The sequence below is a fragment of the Acomys russatus genome, chromosome 6 (assembly GCF_903995435.1).
Source record: "Acomys russatus chromosome 6, mAcoRus1.1, whole genome shotgun sequence".
NCBI lineage: Eukaryota > Metazoa > Chordata > Mammalia > Rodentia > Muridae > Acomys > Acomys russatus.
Genome location: NC_067142.1, coordinates 22593484 through 22607619, shown reverse-complemented (window position 1 = coordinate 22607619; position 14136 = coordinate 22593484).

The following is a 14136-nucleotide window of genomic DNA, read 5'->3' as shown; positions in this document are numbered from 1 at the left end:
TGTATATATCTGGAGACCTGAGTTCTATCCCTGGATGCCCTGTAAAAGTGGAAGGAGAGGACCAGTACTTAAAAGCTGTCCTCTGGACAAGCACACACACACGCATACACACACGCATGCACACACATACACGCATGCACACACACACGCACGCACACACACATACACACACGCATGCACACATGCACACACACGCATGCACACACGCACGCACACACACATATACACACGCATGCACACATACACGCATGCACACACACACACACTTGCACACACACACACATGGTGCAGCATGCGTATTCATTCTCTCTCTCCCTAATCACCTCTCTCCCTCCATACCTCCTTATCTCTCCAACATCAACATCAACAACATCAACAACAACAACACATACACACATACCCACACACATTTATCTAAAGGAACAGTGTAGAGTCACAGGTAAAACAACATGTTGGCACAGAAGCCAAGCTCCATGATTTTTCCCTCTGTTCATTTCAAGCTGTGGAATACCCCATGATGTCATTTTGTGTCTCAGTCTGATGTTGAACTCCTGGGAACATTTTTACTTGGCATGTGTGAGTAAAAGGATGGAGTAAAGTTTAGATACTGGAAAGTTTGAGCAGAGTTTGACAAAAGGTTATGAAGCACTACCAAATCATCAGAATAATTATCAATGAGATATCCTATGTCTGTGAAAAATTACCATCAAGCATCTTAGAAACATTGTAAATAATTTGAATTGATTTCTGGCAACATAAGATTTATGCTCAGGAATTTTATTATAAAAGCCTATTCAATCAAAAGCAACTTAATATTTATTAAAATTTTATCTTATTTAATTTTATTAAAATTCATATCTTATTTTATTAAAAATGTGTTGTGATGTAGGGCAGAATAGGGTGTAAGCAGGAGGGAGGGAGGAACAGGAAGATACAAGGGATGGGAGAACAATTGAGATGTAATATGAATAAATTAATTAAATAAAATGGAAGCATCTGAAAAAACTAAATAAAAATGTGAAAGTAAAAAAAAAAATGTGTTGTGCATGCCTGCAAATGCATGTGCATTTCTAAGTACACACAGATGTCTGTAGCATCCAGAACTTACTGACGAAATAGTAAAAGGGAAATCTAACTGAGATCGAATCTCACTACGGATCCCTGGTTGGTTTGGAACTGGCTACGTCGACCAGACCAGGTGAGACTCATAGAGATGCGTCTACTTCATCCTCCAGGAGCTGGAATTAGAGCAGCACACCCTGCATCCGCTCGGAAATGTGAAATTAAAAACAGAACTTCTCTACGTTTTGATTAATGTTTTAAAACAGAAATAGCTCAAGCTCATTGAAGTCACTTTACTTATTTAATAGAATCACTTTATTCTAATTAACTCACATATAAAGACATCGCATAGTGTTTTTTAAGGAAGCTGGTCAGACATCTGTTCAGTCCCGAGCTCTGTCCAGCTCAGCCAAGTGCTGCTGCAAGGATGGCCATTCTGAGGCCCCATAGCTTCACATGCGGTGTTACAGTCCCATGATTTACATGCTATTTACTTCTCTGTTTTCCTGGGTTCTGCTACTTCAATACCCAGGTATTTGAACTCACTTATCACTATGTGGAAGTCACTTTACACCTTTTTTGTTCCCCAGGCAAATTACCCTGACTGGCTGTCTACCATAAACACCATCCAGACAAAATGCTGAGTAGTTGAGTGACCTTACCAGTATTTCCTGTGAGAAGAAACCTAGAATTAATAAGACAATGAGTGTTTTTTTTATTCAACTATTATTTAGAGTTTGAAGCATTTTACTACTGAATACTCATTATGTCTCTCAAGCATTCTCACTCAGGTACAACTGCGATGAAGAAAAGGACACCCCTGCTCTTTCACATATTAACCAGTCATAGCTTACTGTGATGATGCACACAGATATTTATTTTCCTGTGTTATAGTTTTATCATATTAAAATTTGTTATGACTACTGAGCAGAGGGAACCAACTGGTGACTATCTGTGTGTGAATGCTTATGTGTCTGTGCGTGCTCAAGCAGGTGTGCACATGTTCCTGTGGGGGTCAGACGCCAACCTCTGATATTGTTCCTCGGGAGCCGGCTTGCTTTGACACAGTGTCTGTCACTAAGTAGTTCAGGTTACATGAGCAGTGAGCCTCAAAGGTCCTTTTATTTTTGCTTTGTCCTGATTATAAGCATGACCTGCCACAGTGGAATTTCTTCTATGACTTCTGAGGCTAAATCAGGCTGTTATGTGTGTAAAGCTAGGCCCTTGCAAAATCAGTTATCTCCCAGCTCCTGCCTTTTATAGTATATATTTTAGTTGCTTTGCGTGTCTGCTGACTTGTTTTATTTGTATTTGAAAGCTTTGGTTTGTAGTGAATGAAGATTTGAAGCCTGAGTTCCAATGATAACAGTTGTCAGTGATCTTATTGACTTTGCAAGACAACCCTGAGAGTCGCAGTGGATTCAGAGTTCAAAATATTTAGGAACTGGGCTGGTGAGATGAGATGGCTCTGGAGATAAACGTGCTTGGTGCAAAGGCTGAGAACTGTTGTTCTACATGGTGGAAGAAGAGAACTGACTTCTCAAAATTTCCCTTTGACACACACACACACACACACACACACACACACACACACACACACACACACACAGGGCACACATGTTCCGGCTCAACTAAATAAAACAGCACGAAATAAGAAAAATATCTCCCAAACCATCCAAAAATGGCTATATAAGTGTTTGGGGGAGAGAAATGAAAAGACATTCAGACCCTGGGGGTTAAGCACAGAATTTCAATGTTGCCCTCTGAGCACTTCTAAACAGAAAATGAGAAAAACGTAAGAGCACCTCGCATTTGCTCTCGCTTTTGTGTAATGACTTTGCCAATAACAGTGGTACAGAACTTTAGTCCTTTGGAAGAAAAGATACAGATTGTATGTGATTGCATTGGCACATTTTCCCCTTCCTTCTGAAATTACTCAGGAGGTGATGTGGAACCCATTGATTACTCCTGGTAATGCAGAGCTGTGTGATTGTTTAGTACCAGTGAAAACAATTGCACTAATGGACTTTGGAATTTAGTTATAGAGATGAATAATGTGCTCAAATTAACCATGAGAAAACTCATTATGTTGTTCAGTGTTAATTTTATATATTTTCTTATATAAAATTATGCCAAATCACAAATCATTGTGTATGTGCATAATTACTATATTTTCAAAGTCTATTATACACGAGGTATTTTACATTTGTTCAGTTTTCACTCAACAAGAGGTATTCTTTATTTACTTTCTCATCTATGTGATGATACTGAAAGTAGATATATCATTTGGCATGTAGAAAAAAAATTTATGAAAAAATAGTAAAAGTAACACACTCAACACCAACCTAAGTAGACTGTGATTATGCTCAAAATTAATGCCACAGTGCACTGGCTACTGAGACCCTGTTCCTTTCCAGCTATACTTTCTAAAATATATACTTTATTTAAAGTGTGTTTTTGTGTAATTACACATGTGTGTATGTAAATGAGTGTGGGCATCTTCACAGGCCTGAAGAAGTCACTAGAGCTTTTGAAACTCCTCTGGAGCTGTAGTTATAGGCAGTTGTGATTTACCTGAGCTGAGTGCTGGGAATTGAACTCAGGTCCTCTGGAAGAGCACCAAGCACTCTTTACCACTTGGCCAGCCCCCTGAGTAAACTACTGTCACAATTTTCTGTTCTCATCCTTGTACCCTGAGCAGCTTTTCATGGAATCTTTTTTTTTTTTTTCTGCTTTAATTATATTTAAAACATCAATGAAGAGAAATGTTTGTTTTCAACTAGGTGGCTTGCTATTTATGTGATGTTTTGTTTTATTGAAGCTGTCGCCAGGCTGACGGTTTAATGAAGCTTTTGGCATGAGACCACGTTGACGTGCATTCATAATTATATTGAAGCAACAGGAAGAATGATGACACAGTCCGAAAGAGAAGGTGCAGAGTCAGAGAACTGCACAGAGCTTTCTGTTGTATCAGGATCATCCTGTTTTATTTTGGGCAAATAAGTTACTTTTCCGAGTCTCAGTTTCTCGAATGACAAAGGACGACATGATACTAACTCGACATTTTTTAAAATAGCTAAACAGCTGGTATCCACAAACATGTTTTGAAAGTATATTTTTAAATGTATTATTCAACCAAAAATGTGCTCACACTAGTCACTCGGATTTTTTAGCATTGTATGTTATATATCTTAATAATGTACTGATAAATTAGTTTTCATGAGTCAGACTATACGTTTCACTAGAATAAAATAGGCTCCATGAGGCATCTAGACAGAATTTAGCTCTTTATTTTTTGAAAATTCAAAGATTTCTTACTTTTTTCCATAATGAAATTATGTGTGAATGAAAGAAAAGTAAAGTTGGTGGAGCAAATATTACTTAACTTCCTTTGGGATGTGAATGTAAAATAACCCCATAGGTTCACATGTTGAATACTTTGGTCTCCAGTTAGTGGTGCTTTGTGAGAAAGTTATGCAACCTTTAGGAGATGGAGCCTGCCTTAGTTAGTGTTTCTATTCCTGTGACTAAACACCATGACCAAAAGGGAGGTTGAGGGGAAAAAGTGGTTTATTTGGGTTATTCTTCCATATTGCTGTTCGTCACCAAAGGAAGTCAGAGAAGGAACTCAAACAGGCCAGGAACCTGGCATCAGGACCCAACGCAGAGGCCGTGGAAGGGTGCTGCTTTCTGGCTTTCTCTCCCTGGCATACTCAGCCTGCTTTCTTAAAGAGCCAAGGATTACCAGCTCAGGGATGCCACCACCCACAGTGGGCTGGGCCCCCCCACATTGATCACTAATTGATAAAATGCTCTACAGTTGGATCTCATTTCTTCAGCTGAAGCTCCTTCCTCTCTGATGGTTCTAGCATGTATCAAGTTGATATAAACCAGCCTGAACAGAGTCTCCCTGCAGGAAATAGGTCTATGGGAACAGGTCTTGATGTTGGAGAGCCAGGCTCTACTTCCTTTTCCTTTTCTGTTTTGTGATTACGGATGCAATATGACCAGCTTTGGATCTCCTATTTCTTTTGCCATGCCTTCTCTCCATTAATAGACTGTGGTTTCTTGAGCTGTAAGCCAATGAACAATATAGGTAAACACTCTCCCTCCTAAGTGAGAAATTCCTAAGTCCTGACCACTAAGTGCAATATTCACATTGTTAAGAAATGGAAGTGACATTAAAGAGACTTGAACTATTAAACAAAAATTGACCAAGACATTCCCTTCGTTTTGGGATATGTAGCTCTGTCTAATGTACAAAATGACTGCCAGTAAAACACTTTTATGACGTATTTTCAGAAAGTGAATGGAATTTGAGCTTGGAGTTATAGAAACATAGATTTTTCTGATTATATATAACCATTTCCAAAATATACAGTGGAGTGATTCTGGGTTTTTTGTTTGTTTGTTTGTTTTCATTTTTTATTTATTAAAATGACTTATCTGATTTTCCAAATAAATTTATATGTGAGATTAAATTATACATTTACATTTTATTTATTTGCATGTAAATTATATAATCTAAATCTAGTTGCTTTGGGAATCAAAAAGTATTTTTTTCCGATCCACTGGATATTTACAGAATTTATCCTACTATCACTATATGGAGCTTTCTGAATACAACTCAACCCGTAGTTTTCCAATTAGTAGTCTCCAGTGGTCACTTCTCCACCTAAATGATAAAATCAAAAACTTTAATTTTGCTTTCTGTGTGCTTCTTATAGTAAGATCTTTGCTTGCTTTTCCTACTTAATTTTACTCCATTTCTCATGTTATGTTCCAGCAACCCTGAGTGCTCAGCTACAGTCTCCCTGATTTTCAACCACTGGTCTAGGTTACTTTTTTTATTCACTTCACATATTTCTTCAATGCTTACTCTGAAAAAGCAAGCAAGTTTTGTGTTTGCAACATTTTGAATGCTTGATTTGGGCATGGAAGATGGTTCAGTGCACATACTGTCTTTGTATAAAACCCAAGTTAGGTTGCCAACACCTATATCAGGCAGCTCATATTCATTTGTGACAAATGTCAGCTCCAGAATGTATCACAGCCTTTCTGACATCCACTGAAACGATACTCACATGCACATACATACCCCACCAACAGTGCAGACACACACACACACACACACACACACACACACACACTTAAAAAAAAACCGTGTATACTATTTCCATTCAGAAGAAAAAATCATTATTACTTAACGAATGAAAGTTGAAGGATAGGAATGTGATTTAATACCAAAGAGCATCTTACCAGAAGCCAAAGAAATATGTTCTTAATCAAGGGTTTGTCTCTATTGTTTTATCTATTTTATTTTCTCACTATTTCGTCAATAAATGAAATCACTCTCATCTGAAGCATCTGCCATGCCACATGTTCCATGAGGCACTTATGTGAATGCAGAATATATAGGATAAGGCTCTTTCCTGCACATATGCAGTATGTTTTTCTAGAGAGAGGTGAGTGAACTGAATGGGTAATGACTTGATTTGAGCATCATCAAACTTGTTTATATAAAAGGTTACATCAAAAATATGTGTGCCTTTGTGGAGACTATAGTGTCTCTTTTACAATTGTTCAGCTGATTTGTTAGGCCAAAGCAGCAACATGATATGTGCATGAGTGTAAGCCAATAAAATTGTATTAACAAGTTTGGGTTTATGACTGTTTTTTGCCTGGGCACTATAGCTTGTGAACTCTTGATTTGATGGATAGAAAATCGAAGTAACAGCTTAAATTATCAATCACGCTAACACCAAGAGAAAGAAAACACATTCTTAGTTCTTGTCAGCTGTGTATGTTTGGTTTTAATAGTTGCAAAGTGTTTTCAGAATGCAAACAAGTCAGGCATTCTGGACAGAGCAGAATAGCCTCACTAAAGTACAAGCTGTGGAAAATTCATCAGCAGATGAATCAGAGGCTGGACATATGGCTCATTCCGTGAGGGGATTCCTGTGTACATCTGAAAATCTGAGTTTTATCTCCCAGGACCCATGGGAAAATAGGAGAGTGCAGTGGTACTGAAAGATGCCAATAATACAGTAGTGGGAACAAGGTGATCTGGGAGCTCACTGGCAGGCAAACTACTTAGTCAGTAAAGTCTACGTTCAGTGACAAACCCTGTCTCAAAAAAATGTAGAGGACTATTGACAAAAATACCTGACATCAATACCCAGCCTCCATATGATTTGTGTGTACATGCATCCATGAACCCTTGTGCACATATATACACAGAGACAGACAAAAACTAAACTCAGCATGAATAATAAGCAGAAAGAGTCTATAGACATTGGTGTAAAGAGACACATTGCAAAGCGTTGCTGTTCATAGTTAAAGAAGACAAGTCTCAGGAAAGAGGTGGCTGGCTGCAGAAGGCCCACGTGACCTTAAATCATAACTGTAGTCTGAAGTTCCTGAGGTATGAGACCAAGAGAGAGGTGATGTTTCAATTTTTTTCTTAAAGCACGAAGCTAACAGTGACCGTGGTATAGAGAAGATTCCTCATTCAGAAGAGTGGTAGCCTCTGGTTCTGGTCATGCCCATCACGTTGAGGCTTAGAATCTGCTTTATCCATTCTATCAGTTTCAATATAAAATTCCCTTCCAAAGACACAATAGAGGTTTTGGTCATACCATCTGGATGGCAGCTTCCCAGTCCAGTAGACACATGAAAAAAGCTCTCACATAGAGCAAACTAATAATTCTAAGGCCAATTTGTATGGCAAGAGTTATGACACTTGAATTATTTTTTACAAAGGATCACTTCCTCCATCATACATACTTATATGACCCTCCACCACAGTTAAATTATGTGAAAATGAAACTTTTAACAATGAAAGCCACTAATGCCATTTTAAGAAGAATATGCATAAATGGTGGGACTTTTGGTTTTTTTCGGGGGGTTTATTATATGTCTGTGCACATGCATTATAAAACATAACAGCTATATTTTAAATTTTTGCTTTTTTTGAGACACAATGTTGCTCAGACTGGTCTGATCTTGTTATTCAGCCTGAACCAGCCTTGAATTCACGATCCTTCTGCTTTAGTTTCCTTAGTACTGGGATTATATCTTACTGTATTCTATTAATCTTCTTGATGATAAGATTATTTCTTTCAAACTATGGCACCAGGCAAGAACAGTGCATGCAGTAAACTTTGAACCCCTACCGAGATTTAGCCAATAGACAGGACATTTTCCACAACGGAGTGGAGGATGGGGACTGACTTTCACACGAACTTTGGTGCCCCATATTTGGCCATGTCTCCTGGATGGGGAAGCCTGGTGGCACTCAGAGGAAGGATAGCACTCTACCAAGAAGAGACTTGATACCCTATGAGCATATACAGGGGGAGGAAATCCCCCTCAGCCACAGTCATAGGGGAGGGGAGTAGGGGGAAAGCAGGAGGGAGGGAGGAATGGGAGGATACAAAGGATGGGATAACAATTGAGATGTAATATGAATAAATTAATAAAATATATATTAAAAAACAAAATACTATCCACTGTACAAATGCAAAAAGCCCAAATCTTGTTATTTGGGATTATTACCAGACAGTAACAAACAGTATTTCTATCACAGGACTGCCTCTCTAACCTCGTCGCTAGCACCACAGTCCAGAGGACTCAGGAAGAAAATGTATCACATATTAGTGATGTAAAGAACAAATATGAAGCCATTACTCTGATAGCGAACCCAGTGATATTGTCAGAATTCTATGAAATTGAAGGTCTCAGCATATGTCCTAACATCCATTTAATTCCTTGGTGAGCTTAGATGTACAGGTTCTATTTGTAAAAGTGGCTGGCATCTATACCTGATACTTGTCTCCCTGATAAACAAGATGAAGGCGGACGATTGACAAATGCCTCTCCTTTATGGGATTTCCTACTTAAAATAGCTTTATAGATTGAAGGACGTTTGAATCCATCAATTTTCTGATTGAGCTACAAATTTGTCAAGATTGCCTTCTTCAAAGTCAATCCTTCTGTCATTTCTTTATGATTTTTCTATTCTTCCTTTAAAAGTTATTAAGATTTTCTCCCAGTGTTGTAAAGTGTAAAGGATGAAATGCAGTAAGCCATTGAGAGATTTCTGTTTCCTTTCTGTCTGGAGCTGTTGTATAACTTTTATTTCTCTTAAGGGAATAGTAGTAAATTGGCATGTCAATGGTGTTTTAAAAATCCTACTACAGACTCTGACTTGAAGTCTAATTTGTATTATAATACTGGTTCCCTTTTCAAACCATCACATAATTCTCATGTACAAACTTGCTAGAAGATGCAGTCCTTATCCACTGTCATTGGCAGTTGTTTATGGTCTTTCTTGAGTATAGGTGATTTGCACAACAAATGGCCTTTGATTTTTGTTAATTGGTCTTCAAATCTTACAACACACACACACACACACACACACACACACACAAGCATTTCTTATGTTTTGTGTGCTACAGAAAATTATATTTAAGTAGAATATCACATTTCAACTTAAGACTGATGTGTATCTGAACACGATTCTTTTTATCTTTGTGTGTGTGTGCATCCTATGGTGTCTGTTTATAGGTGTGTGCCTGTTGTAGCACATGCATTCAGATCGGCTGACAATCTCCAGTTTTGTTCTGTTCCCTTCCACTTTTAGACACTTTAGATGTTGTCTCTTGTTCACCAATATGTCCTCCAGGCTTTGCGGATCAGCCTCCTTCCACCTCCCATCTCCGCACAGGAACGCTAGGGTTATAGCTACTCACCTACATGGATTGTGAGGATTCAAACTTGTGTCCCAATGTTTGTGAAGCAAACTCTTTACTAAATGAGCCATCTCTGTAGCCCTAAACTGCAATCTTTTACATTGTTTATCTCTATCTGTCCTCTACATTTTCTAGAAAAATGATGTTTTTCTCTAGGTTTATCATTAAGAATGCCTTAATTTGCACACTCTACCTTTTCGGGTTTTAAGCTACATTTATTTTTATGTTATCTTACCTATTTATTTGTTATTGTCATGTTTTTCTGCCTCTGGATTTTCTATGCATTTGCCAGTGTTACATTTGTAGATAGAGAGTGGGAGTTCCTCTTTGTGTCAGAGAGCATAGAGTTTAGACTTAACAGACAAGGCAGGGCCCAGCTGTAAGACTCAAGCTAATTGCCCAGTGTAAAATGAAAGGCAAATACCAAATCTCAGCTCTTCAAAGTCAGAAGCTGCGCCAAACTCACAAAGGCAAATCACTGGGACTGTAGTAGCGTTTCAACTGTTTATCAAAATGTTTGTTTTGCATCATTTAGATAAGAAAAAAGGTAAAAATATCTTTCTTTTATAATTTTTAAAACAAGTAAGTAAGTAAGTAAGTAAGTAAGTAAGTAAGTAAGTATATTTGATCTTTAAAATTCTTCTCTAATGACTTCCCAGAGCTAACATTTTCCCTTAAACTGGGAGGCTTAAAATGACAGAAACAGTCTCCAGAAATCTTGGAGGCCATGTCTAGAACCAAGGTGATATCAGGGATGAGTATGTTAGACCAGCGGTGGTTTTCAACCTGTGGCTCACAACCCCACAGGAGTAACACATCAAATATCCGGAATATCAGAGATTTACATTAACGTTCACAACAAAGTTACAGCTATGAAGAAGAAAGGAAATGAATTTATGGTTTGGGATCACCACAACGTGAGGAGGTGTATTAAGGGGTTGCAACATGAAGAAGGTTGAAAACCACTGTGTTAGAGTCTCTCAAGAACCTGGCCCCTGACTCTCTCTTGGCTTCTCCTCAATACTGATAAGCCTGGATGGTTCTGGCATGCCAATATTTGTGTTCCTATGCTTGTATCACAAAAAAACTTCTCTTGTGTCTCCCTATGAAACTCACATTTTCTAGAGACACATGGCGTTATATTCGTGACCCACTGTAAATCTAGGAAATCTTAACACACTCAGTGTAGGAACAGGGAAAAGGCTCAGTTGATAATGTGCTGCCCAAGGAAGCATGAGGACACACATAGGGAAAACTTCTGCACATAGTGACCCACTGTTGTTATCTCAGCACTGGGAAGCTGAAGATGGCTGCATCCCTAGGACCGCAGGCCAGCCATCCAGCCTAGCCTAGCTGAATTGTTGAGCTCCAGGTCAGGTGAGAGACCCTATGTCATAAAATAAGGTCATTATGTCCTGAGGACAAACACCTGAGGTTGCTGTTAGTATTCTTCAGTCTGCCTACCTATGATGTCACTGGCTACCTGCCATGTGGGTGAGATACTGTGCAGAGTCATATAAAAGGACAAACCTCCAAGTGTCTCTCTCTCTCTCTCTCTCTCTCTCTCTCTCTCTCTCTCTCTCTCTCTCTCTCTCTCTCTCATATATAATATAATATTTGTTGCCTGGCATCTTATTGTCTTATCACCCTATTTTCTTTGCATTAAGCATAACAGTTGCCTTCTGACTTCTATACCTGCAGGCACACTCCCCTAATGTGAACACATCATGTACATGTTGGCTCAGATTGCTTAGTGACTTATTAAAGGCATGTACCTCCCTTACAACTCAACTACTCTAAATTGGAGGGAAAGGAGATTAAGGAGAACAGGAATGAAACCTTCTGGGTATCAGTTCCGTGGGGCAATTGCCCTGGCATAATTCTTAGGAGTCTAGCAGATCATCTCTCCAACAGAAGAAGCTGCACCTTCCGTGGACCGAACCTGGAGGTCTCCTCCAGTGTTCAAACTCCGTGCACCTTCAGCAGGAATCTCCCATCTCTCTCTCCAGTTCCCTCCTCCTATCTATGGTCGTTTTTGCAATACAATATACCTGCCTGAGTTGCCTGCCCCTGTCTTTCTTTGTTTCTTGGGCTGATACTTCTTCCTCACAGTCTATGCTAAGATGTTTATCATTTTGTGGAGACAAAGTCTCAGTGGGGTGGCATCCCGAGACTGTTTCCACCTTGGGCCCACACTAAGGCAAGACTGCACTCTCCTCACATGTATGCATACTGAAAATTCATATCTCATGAGATCACTGTTATGGGAAGATACATTTAGAGGACCACCATTCAACTCAAGACCTGCACCTACCTTTTACCCCTGTCTTTTTCTTGCTTTATGCTTTGTCTTGGACACACTATTTTAGTAGACTGCAATGCTTAACTTCTTGAAGCTGGTGGGTAGTCTCTATTGTAACTGACTAGTAGAGAAAGGCTAATTCTTTCAAGGTTCATTTACCACCTCTCTCATAATTCAAACATTAATAATTTGAATCTCACCCCTCAGGTCACCTTCTTCGTTCATTAAAACTTTGACTCCTCCAGTTATCATTAGTAATAACCAATTTAGACTCATCATCACTTCATTACACCTTGCTTCCTCTATATCTTAAGTTATCCTTGTTCATAAACACTGTAATCCAATCACGAGTGACCGTGGATTGAGTAGCTTCCATCACTCAGCCCTGTTGAATTTCATGACAATTACATTCACTCGTTGTTTATAGAACTGTTGGTATGTGCAAAGCCAAGTAGGCACTGACGGTCCTATTGCCTCCTAGCAACATGTTGATGAAAAACTTAACCCAGAAGCTTGTTGAACTAGCAGTTTAGTGTGAACTATAAATAGTCAAGATGTAAGCGCAGAACATCTAATTTAGTAGTGACTGGTGGAAACTAGGGTGTTCCTTGGGGCTAAGGAGATTGTGCAGGAAATGAAGTACTTGTTGAGCAAGCACGAAGGCTAAGTTAATTCTATAGAACATACCTTTAAAAACCCAGGCATCGTAGCACCATGCAGTGCTAGAGAATTGTAGTGAGGAAAATGGAATTTTGGTTTCTTTAAAAACAGGAATATTAAAAAGAATATATTTTCATTTTAATGCCAAGGGTGGGGATACAGAGTTGCTTTTCAGCAACTGATATGATTTTCCTTTTTTTCTAGCAAAGGTGTGGTTTTGCCATCTGCAGATAGTTTCTGATATTGAGTGACATTTGTAATTCTGGGGAGTGTTGAGAAAGTATATAAACGCTAGGGCCTCGAGAGAAGTGGAAGGCTCTTCTTTAGTTGTTGGTGGCTGTTGTTCATGGTTTCCTCGAGAGAAGTGGAAGGCTCTTCTTTAGTTGTTGGTGGCTGTTGTTCATGATTTAAGATGCTTAGACATTATGGAAGTGGAGTATCAACTTAAAGTTTGATTTCATGGCTTTCTTAGCTTTTATGAGAGTAAACAATGATTATAGTGTTTCTAATATATGATGGGATTTTTCCTTGCAATATTATGGACAGGCAGTAATATTAACTCTTGGTAGAAATGATATTTGTGCTGGTTAATAATCATTGCAACTGCAAACTTGCCAGGATTCAGAATCACTTAGGAAACAAGCCTCCGGGCATGTCTGCAAGGCCATTTCTAGATTATAAGAATTGAGGTAGGCAGATCTACCTCAAATGTAAATGATACCATCCATCGTATTCATCTCCTAAGTGAAGAAGGGAAAGTGAGATGGTGAACACTAGGATTTGCCTCTTGTTTCCTGACTGGGGATACCAGCTTCCTCAGCCTCCTGTCATCAACCTCCTGCATGATGGACCTTCAAACTGGGAGCCGAGGGAGACCTTTCCTTTTTTAAATTGCATTTTTTTGTTTTTTTGGAGAGGGATAGTAATCAGTCACAGCAATGAGTGACGCACTGTCTTGATTCTCAACCCATAGTACTGTGGATCCGTATAATTGCAAACAACTACAAAATAAAGACAAGGACATTTATATAAAGGAAGAAATTCAGAGGAAGTGCAGTTCTCAGATACTAGTTGGTCAGTATTTTGGCTCCATTTTTCCTGAGACTTTCTTTACTCCTTTGTGGTTTGCCTCCACACTACAAAAGAGCTGCTATGGTTTCCAACTTAACATCAGCACAGCAGGTCATCTGTCTTTGTTTCATTTCTTGTTGCTGTGATAAAATATTCTGATAGAAGCAACCTACATGAGAAATGGGAAGAGTTTACTTTAGCTCAAAATTATGCATTACAGGTAGTTCATCACTGTTAGTCACAACAGTAGAACCTCGAAATAGCCAATAACAGTATATCCATAGTCAA